General features: G+C 46.3%; 1 non-coding gene across 1 annotated transcript; it reads right to left on the bottom strand.

The window, feature by feature from the left end:
* Positions 1–328: 328 nt before the first annotated feature.
* Trnal-cag (transfer RNA leucine (anticodon CAG)) lies at positions 329–412 on the bottom strand. The gene has a single exon. It is a non-coding gene; the product is annotated as a tRNA-Leu (tRNA).
* Between the last annotated feature and the right edge of the window lie 9,986 nt (positions 413–10,398).

Here is a 10,398-nt window from a genome sequence, read left to right on the forward strand (position 1 = left end):
CGCATTCTCTATGCAACAAAACTGCCTTCAGGTTCATGCAAGGATCATTCTAGATATGATGGTGGATAGTACTAATCACCATTTACTATTGTTTTCATGTTACGAAACAGCATTAAAAAGTTAGAATAGACTACCTTCGTAAAGTGTAGTAGTAATGCGGGAAGTTCCAACCCATTACATTTGTAAATTTGACGCGATTGCTTGAACATCGCGAATGACGTATGTTATAAAGCGTCAAATATATCTATATGCAGTTATTGTGCAACCCACCCCCTCCACCAAAAAAGAAAAAAAAAAACGAACACACTCGCCACATAAAAAAATACTGTGTCAGAAGTGGGATTCGAACCCACGCCCGGAAGACCGGACTGCGACCTGAACGCAGCGCCTTGGACCGCTCGGCCATCCTGACAGACGGAAGCCCGACCACACGAAATGCCATCCAAGCAAGCGGAGTACGTGTGTAAGTGTGACACTACAGTGTAAGATAGATTTTCGATGGAAGTACTTTCGTAAAGGGACAGTGCAAAGGGGGCAATATCCTACGTAGAAACGTACGCACTACGCATAGCAGGAAATCCTTGCGCACGTTACCATTCAAGTAGCATTTTTTATAAAAAAAAAGGTAAACCTGTGCGATTTTCACTATCAGGGATACTGATAATATGTACTGGTGTGTCAGATCTTTATCGTAGTTTACTCAGTTTCAACGTTGCATCCCGCGCTCACTGAATTCTCACAAGGGCACGCGTCCGATAGCCGTTCAAATTGGTAGCTCTGTGCACAACTTTCATTATACAAAGGCCAACCAATACCTAATCTCGCACCGCACACCCTTAAACATACCGTCAAGCTTTTAAACATAGATATCTAAATTATTATCTTAGATGAGATACACGCAGGTAATAAATTTGTTACAACCTTCCACAAACGTTCTGTGCCTATAGTTATTTTTTCTTTGTGTGTGCATACTCGGTTACCCTATTTTGATGAATCGGGCTACAGTGACGTAATCATGCGAATAATAATAATTACTGAGAATAAGAACTGAGGTACAGTTCAATGCACTGTACCTCAGTATCAAAAGCGACGCCACTGTAATTTTGAGCTGCTTCTATGAAATTCTGAAAGAAAGTAAATAATTCTCTAAATGGTGCATCTCTCCCCCTCCCCTCTCGCCTTCCATCGCGATGGAATCAGCACTGCCTCATTTCAAAAGATAAAACATGTTTCAATGCTTCCAAGAACAGCGCGGCTGTAAACTACAGTAAATATAGCTGCGATCCACACTCCATTTCTTTCTTGTGTGCAGCGTGCTGCTATATTTCTGTTAGCGGAAGTCGACGATTACTGTCTGTGCATTTATTACGATTTCATGTAAAAGGCATGACTAACACTACTGTCAATAGTAAGTATAGTTGCTGTCCTAAAAAAAGACACGTTGGATTGGTATAACATCCCAATCAAAGTCTGCATTTAATTAAGGTCTTTAAAGTCAAAACCAAGTAGTTGTACGAGCATGTGCTGCGACATGCGACTTCCCAGCTAAATGGTATAGTGCCGAAGGCGGTTTATAACTATCCCCTTAAGCAACAAAATTTGAAAGACTACTGGCAAATGTTCCATAGTTTAATACTTCACTGCGCCACTATGCGTCCCACAGGGGAAAAGACACAGAAAAGAAAGAACAGAAAGGAAACGAAAACTGGAAAGTTGCAGCAAGAGATATTGGTACCAACGATGATGCAGACTGAAAACTGGCACCAGTAATCATCCCCAATGCTGAACTGTCAGTGACGATTCCCTGTGTAGTAAAAATAACCAAAACCATCCTGAGAAGTAGACGTGTAAGTTTCTGAATAGCTTAAAATAGTTATTCTGACACAACCGTAGACATCCGTGTGCAATTGTGCTAGAGAGAAACACGTAAAAATTGCTGTCAGGTACACCTTCTTTAATCACAACAAAGTTTCTAAACATTAAAACGTGTGAACGTGACCGGTGGCGCCGATTTTCGGCGGTAGAAGGTATCACTTACAATCAGCACTACTTGCTTGTATTCTTGCCAGCCATCAACTGTAGGCACAAGCAAAAAAAAAAAAAAAGGAAAAAAGAAACGGGAAAGCGTCTCCGTATCTCGAGAGCATGACTGAAGGAAATGGGGGTGAAATTTCGCGAGAACAATCATCAACTAGAAACATAGTAGCAGGTTCCGTCTACGTGTCAATATGCGAGTAGACTACCCAACTTGTCATAAAAAATTTCATAGCATATAACGACCTATTTCTAAAGTTATCGTAGTTGACGTCGTCGGTGCCAAAAATTCACATTAGGTGAAATTGTCTTAATCTTCCCCGGCCGCCGCGGTCGTCACACTCGTAAGTCTTCTTTTCCCCATCCAGCTGCGAATGCAAATTTTTCTTCACTTTGGGGGCACATTGATAGAGAAGATGATTATTAAGATAAAGTAAAAAAAAAGAACTTTAGAATGCCGGGTGGTATATTTCTTTTACCCGTGATATGCCCATTCCTTCGAAATTATTTCCTCAATTATAAAAACGCGAACAAGGCTCTATTTTCATCGCTGTTTACAAAGGACAAGACGGCAAAGGCTAGAAAGAGTTCTTAAGACAATCCGTATATTGCCGCGAAACCCACGTCTAGTCCCAACGACGTTGCTTCTTGTCCGTCATAACAGAGGTCACTTAGTTCACGTGGTGTCGAGAAACTCAGCGCCAAAGCTCGGTGTATGCTTAGCCTCATTCCCCAATAACCAATTTATGGTCAAGGCCTCAAAGCAACGGCCGGTCGAAGCAACCCTGCGTCGAGGAAGCACTTTTCGCAGTGAAGAAAGGGGAGAATGACGGTATACCTGTTTCCTTTATTCTTTTTTTATTTTTTGTCACGGTCAACCAGTCAACCAGGAACGGCAGTGACCCCATCGGTGCGTTAGAACTCGAGCCTTAAACCCTGTAAGACTGCCAATTTTTCCATGGCTGAAACGTTCACTTATATATGGCTATCGTTTTTATACACTTATTGCTAATTTGGAATCTATCTAAACAAATACTGCCGATATTTTTACTGTGTAAGTTCGAACCCAGCATCCGCCTGAACTGCCCGCATATATACTTGTCGCTTCAATGTATATATATATATATATTCTCTTCGGTAATTGTGATCTATATTGTGCTTGATTGCGCCTGGTGAGTGGTAGATTGCACATCTACCACTCACCAGGCGCAGGTCTTGCACAAGGCAACAGTAATGCCAATATAATTGTTTCTTCATCTTGGTTCCTGAACGTTGCGTTGCTGAGCTCGAGGCCCAGGGTTCGATCCCAGCCGCGGCGACCACATTTCGATGGAGGCAGAATGCAAAAATGCCCGTGTAGCATATATTGGTTACATGTTAAAGAACCCCGGCGTGGTCAAAATTAACCAGGGACCTCACATTATGGCATGCCTCATAGTCAGATTGCGGTTTTGGCCCGTTAAACCCAGCATTTACAAAATTTTTGATTCCTCAAACAGGGCGGTTATACTTTCCACGACCATGCGCAATGTTCCAATAAATAAAAATCCACAAGGTGACCTAATTTTCTTTTGGTCATGCGCAGTGGTCAGTGCAATGAAAACCGGCAATCATTGATATGTCAGACTTGGAGAAATCAGGACACTAACACAAATGTCAATGCGTCAGCACCGGTACGCGCTGTAGGCGTTCCACATATTGCTACTTCAGTCTGCGTCCTTTTTTGTTATTACGGGAAGAAATCTAACTGAGCACCATATAACACTCCTTATATGGTCACTAAGTGCAAATTTCTGTACGGGCTCTTTTATGGCAATTTTCGCCAGTAGTGACTAAAGAAAAACAATTCCGGACTGCTGCGGCTCCATTGAATTCTCTGCTTACTTATTGTGACTCTAGGTTTACTTCGTCAGCAATACTGAAAGTGCAGTGCTGCCTTCATCACAGGGACTATAGCGAATAATTATCTTCTCTATGATGATTCGGTCGGTGATTGCAAATGTCATTTATGAAAAAAATTGCGACATGACGGCGACAAGTGAAAATTATCTACTCTGTCATTACGAGAACTATATAGGAAATGGACAAAGGATCACCCTAGAACTCCTTCTTCCAATGGAGTCGGCGAGCTTGGAGTCCCTGACACAAAATAAGTTTAAGTCTGACACATTTATTCACCATGCGTGTTGATTCATGACTGAAGGAGCAATAGGTGACTAGAAGGACGCAAATAGATGCTTTCAGTAAAACCGCCAACACCTTCGCTGAAACGTTTCGCCAGGAATGCCATTCCCCGAAGGGGAGGGGGGGGGGGTAAAAAATAAAGAGCAAAAAGTGACACAAAAGCAGCAACTGCTCCGCAAATGCACAACGTCAAGGAAAAGCTGATAACAGTCCGCAAAGCCAGCAGTTCTGCAGCAGTCCGGAGCGCACGCGCCATTTTTCTCTTTTTCTCTTCTTTCTTTTTGTTTTTGTTTCGTCAGCCCCTTAACACCTTTTTTTTTTTTTTTTTTTGAATCATGCGCGAAACGCATCACGAATCCTGGAGATGAGCGTAAACAAGCATTTTAACCTCTCCGCGCACCTCTATGGAGACGGGTAAAGGACGGCGCCATAATTTGCCGCGCTTTATGGCTGGCCATAGCGCAGTCATTTTTAGTTTCCTCGTTCGCCTATTCAGAGGCCCAAAAAGGCGAAAAAAAAGTTTTCCACGTTATCAATGACAGAAATAAAAGCGCGGTGGAATGAAAGAGCAGGGTCACTGTGGTTAAGAAAGTGCAAAATAACACTGACGCCGCCAAAACTTCTCTTTGTTTTGCAAATCCTGCCGAAACGGCGTACGAGGGCCAACAGTCAGTACTGACCACTGGACATGGCTGGGTGCTTAGGAACGCTTCCTACTCTGCGCACGGCCGGCCGTGGCGAATGGAGTATCTCCCGCGGCGAGGCCGCCGAGAATTTCCTCACCCGCCAAAGCGAACGCTTCGTTCCGAGCAGGTCTTCAAACCTTGGCAGCGCGCTGGTATTTTTGTAGGAGCCCCGCGGCGTTTCAGTAACGTCCACTCCTAATTTGCGGTATTCGCGGACATTCCCCGCAGGATAATATGAGAAAAATGGAGCGCCTATCTTAGAATGCATAAGAACACATATTTTATTTTTTTTTCTTGGAAATTTTGTGAACTAAAATGCACGCGGGCGGCGTTCAGCTTGTTTCTTCCAAACTACCGCAGCGTTTTCGAACATTGCCGGCAACACATTTGAAACTAATGACGCCATGCAAACGACGTCGTTGCGCGCCAAAGAATTGGTTTGGAGCGCAACTACCAAACCCCTGATTCTCAGATCGAGTTCTATATATGGAGTTGAACTCATCGTTACTAATTCATTACTAATTAGTACTCGTCAGTAGTAATTGTAAAGCAGCTAGCGATGCCTTGCAAATTGCTGAGGGAGCGGGATCAAGTCCCGGCCACGGCGGCCGTATTTTGATGTGCGCGAAATGGCAAAACCCCCGTTTACTATGCATTGGGTGCACGTGAAAGAATACCAGCTGGTCAAAATGAATCTGGAGTCCCCCTCTGTGGCATGCCTCAGAATCATGGTTTTGGCACGTAACACCCTAGAATTTAATTTTAATTGCCTTACAGTGTATCCATTAAAGCTGGACAAAATATATATTGAGGATCGGCGTAAGTGCCGTAAGTCCGAGGCAAGAAATATTTTATCGCGCGCATATTAACTCGGAAATTAGAGGCTTTAAAATCTAAGCGCCGTCTTGAAACCTTCATGACGTTATCAGAGAAGCGAGGAGCTAAACTATACTGAGTCTACGCACGTTTAAGCTCTACGTACCCGCACACATGTAGTACAAAGGACTTCAAAAGAAAATAATGGGCAACGGTATGCGTAAATTCGGCTTGATACGACTGTTCGCAAAAATCGTGAGTCAGATGGGGGCTCGATTATGATAAACGAGTAACGGAGGCGGTTAGACGTAAGCGTAACTAAAGGGCTTGATGACAGTTGTAAATATTACATTGCTTGCATCGTTTAGAGAGAGAGAGAGAGAGAGAGAGTGTGTGTGTGTGTGTGTGTGTGTGTGTGTGCGTGTGTGCGTGCGTGCTGTGCGTGCGTGCGTACGTGTGTTGAAGGAGCTGAGGAAGCCACTTTTGTTTTCGCACTAGTAACCTCTGAATCACACTGTAAATGTCGTGCTGCAAAAAGTAAGTTTGATATTGTTACGAGCCACCTCCTTGGATTAATGAAGAAGACGACGATCGCCGGGAGGTTGCGCGTGTTCAGCCATCTTGAACATCTCTGTCAATAGTCTGTTTCTAGACCGGTGCTTCTCTTTTCATCTATGTGACGCCCCGTCACACGTTGGTGGAGTGGCGGAGTATTCTCGCCAAACGACGGAGCTCCGAAGCGGTCGGCGCTACGGTGTAACCACCGTGGTACACCAACCGGAATCTGCTTCTGCGCCGAGGACCACGATTGTGTTAGCCCACCCTCGAGACCCTGGAACGTTAAACGGGACCGATTGCATCGACGTTGAGGAGTGGCTGACGCAATACGAACGGGTGAGCGATCACAATCACTGGACCTGACAGTCATGCGGGCTAATGTGGTATTTTATCTTAGTGGAATGGCGAAGTTGTGGTATGACAATCATGAGACCGACCTTGGGAGCTGGGATACATTTAACCCCACAAAGCCCAAACACCATTGCACATCAAAGACAATTATGACAGCGTGTTTTACATTTATTTCTGGCCAGGAAGATATGTTTATTGGTACATGGAAAATAATTAAAGGTTATTTACTAAACATTGATTAGTACGGTAATTAATTTGTTATTTGCTGCACTATCACGACTGTAAACGTCCTCCAGAACATCGAAAACCCTAGTGCGGGCTCTAGTTTAGGTCATGAGCACATAAATTTGAATTTTTAGGCATCAAATTCAGCGTATCAAAAATGATACGTTGGGCTTTGTGGGGTTAAACAAAAGCTCCGTGACCTGTTCGGTAGGGCCTCCAGTCGAAAAATTGCTGTGAAGCAACAGCTGTCAACTCGAGCCCAAACGTCCACGCAGTCATTCCTGTCGTACATACAGGGCCAGTATTTTGTAGCGATACCTTATAACTTATTCTATACTAGTCTTATCATCCACCGCTCACGTCCGGCTGATCCCGTTGATAACGTGAGCGGACCGTCGCTCTGACCACTGACAAACGCGAAAAGGCATTAGCACCGGAAAGGCATCGCTACAAAATACCGGCCCAGGATGTGCTGGCGCTGTGCCGTAAAGCTGACAGTGAAATGTCAGAGTCTGACAAGGTTGGCCACGTCCTGAAGGGGATTGCCCCACGACGCATTCAATCTGCTCATGTGCATAAATTGTGCTACTCTCGATGCCATGATCGAGGAGTGCCAGCGCTTCGAACAGGCTAAGAGCCGCCGTATTGAACTTCCGTATTGCCGTATTGGATTCCCAACATCGCGGCTATATCTTCGTGTGAAGAGCGGCCGCAGTCTCACCTTCCCCCACCTTCGGCCGAATTGACGATGATTGTCCGCCGCGAAATCGAAGCAATGGCTCCAGCTAGCGTTTTTACCAGATATAACGCCGGCGACTCGATTACATCAGCGGTTTAACTCATCCACGCCATCGGGCGAAACGAACTCGCGAATCTCGGGGTTCCCGCTGCTTGCGCCATGGTCCGTCCTACGTCCGCTTCTGGGGCCCCGACATCGTTCCCTCGGTATCCAAGGTTTACTCTACGATCTCGGAACCCCACTGATTGGAGAACTGAAGACGATAGGCCTATCTGCTTTAACTGTCACCGTGTCGGGCACGTTGCTCACTACTGTAACAACCGCTCGTCGTTCCCGCCACGTACTCCATCCTTTGGCCATGCTCGCCGCCTTGATCGCAGCCCTTTTGAGCCACTATCTGCGGCACACCCCTACAACCCTGACGCTGTCACGACGTGGTGCAGCCGGTCGCCGTCACCTAGAGGTCACCAGTCGCGTTCGCAACCATTCCGCCGTCCGTCCTCCCGCTCCTCCCCGCCACCTCGCCGCACGACGTCGCCGAGCCGCCATGGCTCCTTCACTCCGGAAAACTAAACGATGCAGCGCTCCGATCAGGGCAGGAGAACGAACAGAGCTAAAACTCTTCTCAAAGCCTATGGCAATGCTGAAGGAAGCGCTCAGCATTGCCATAGGCTTTGAGAAGAGTTTTAGCTCTGTTCGTTCTCCTGCCCTGACCGGCGCTGCATCGTTTAAATGCTACTGCTGTAAATGCTTGGTGATTTGAATATTCCGCGGCGTGGACGCCGCGGAATATTCAAATCACCAAGCATTTACAGCAGTAGCAATTAATACAAAGCAAGAAAGCGTACGCACGTCTTCAATCAAAACTCTGAGGTTGGTGTCTCTGAGGTTGCGGAGGAGGTTACCATTGCTCTGGCTATCGCTTCTCCCAAACATAGATACATTGTTAGCGACTCTCAATCGGCTATACGAAATTATGTCAGAGGCACGCATATCAGTTGAAGCTGCAAAAATTCTAAACAGTGAAACCACACTTATATCATCTGAGGAATGTTACAACAAGGAAATCGTCTGGTTCCCAGCCCATACAGACTGTGAATCCACCGCCAACCCAAACCTTCACGAGTCTGCCTATCGTGTTGCGCGAGGACTCACTAACCGCGCCCGAGTAGGGAGGGGGGGGGGGGGGGCTATGGTGGAAGGAGGAGATGGAACGGATGGATAGGGCTAGACTTTTCTCATTCAGTGACATTACCCAATTCTACAGAAAGTCGAGGTGTATATGTCCACCTCCTAACCCAAAATTAAACAGGTCTCAAGTGGATGACTGGAGGTGACTTCAAACCAGAACTTACACGAACCCAGCACATCTTAACCGCATGTTTCCGGATTTATACCCTGAGGTCAAATTTAACATATGTAATAATAGAGGAGCCACCCTAGAACACATACTCTAGGATTGCGAAATAGTTCAGGGGAGAATTGCAGTCCCCCCGGATGAACTAAGGGCGCGGTGGAGAACCGCACTGACTAGCTCTGATCATCAGGACCAACTTTGGGCCATCCAGCAAGCCCGGGAAGCTACCGAGAGACAGAGTCTCTCTGCTGCCCCCGGCGCGGCCTAGACCCAGGCTATCATTTTGCAGGATATTTATTAAAGTTGTCTCACTCACTCAGTGCCCGGAGGTACCGCTGCATCCACGACTCCGCCCCAAAACCCTCTGGTTACTCAACCGATTGGACGATGTATGCAGGGCGTTGACGTTGATGGCGTGATGGTCTCGGCACTTGTCGACACCAGGGCTCATATTTCTGTCATGAGCTCAGGTCTTCCCCGTCGCCTAAAGAAAGTGGTCACACCTGCTGTATGCCGCGTTGTACGAGTGGCCGATGCAGGAACTCCCACCGTCCTTGGAATGTGCACCACCCACATCACCATCGCCGGTTACCCAACTTCTGTTTTATTTTCCGTTCTTGAGCAATGTCCTTATGACGTGACACTTGGTCTGGACTTTCTAACAACTCATTCTGCCCTAATTGACTGTGCGACTGGCCTCCGGCAGCTCGAACTATACCTCACCTAGCCGATGCTCCAACCACGCCTTCGGCCCATCTCTGCTCTCTCGATTAGGTGCGCATGCCCCCGCATGCCGCCATGTATATCTCCATGGTCTCGCGCCCTCCTGTCGCTGATGGCAATTACGTGCTATCCCCGGTAACAGACGTCCTGCTCGCGCAGAACGTCGCTGTGCCTAACACCCTCGTGACTGTCACCGGCAATCGCATCTCCATTCCTATTTTAAACTTCAGCACCTCTCCTCAACTGATTCAAAAATACCTGAATTTGGAAACGGGAGAGCTAAGAGACTTTTTAAGTACCCTGACAGAGCACTGTGCCAGGCTTGCGATTAGTTGATGAACTTTGGTAATCATTCCGTACGTACCTTCTCAGGACAAAGAGCGTAGGTACCAGGAAGTATCGCTACTGCCAACTATGAATAATTTTCACTGTACAAAACACATGTTTACAATGTTACTGCATATGACAGTATGAGAACAGAATCTCACATGAAGCTAAGACAAGCGCTTTGGTCGCAGCGCATTGTTCATGGTAAGAAGGAAATGACGCAGTTTTCCTCTGCTAGGACCAATACATTTATTGCGTCGAGGGAGTTGGGTAACTGTTAATGCATACAATAACTAAGAACATGAGGGCTCTGCATGGCATGCATGTCCTATCTGCTCAAATTTATTCCCAGACGTCGGCGACGCAAGTGTTACAGCATTTGCACCTAGATGCCCGGA

The sequence above is a fragment of the Dermacentor silvarum genome, chromosome 6 (genome assembly GCF_013339745.2).
Source record: "Dermacentor silvarum isolate Dsil-2018 chromosome 6, BIME_Dsil_1.4, whole genome shotgun sequence".
NCBI lineage: Eukaryota > Metazoa > Arthropoda > Arachnida > Ixodida > Ixodidae > Dermacentor > Dermacentor silvarum.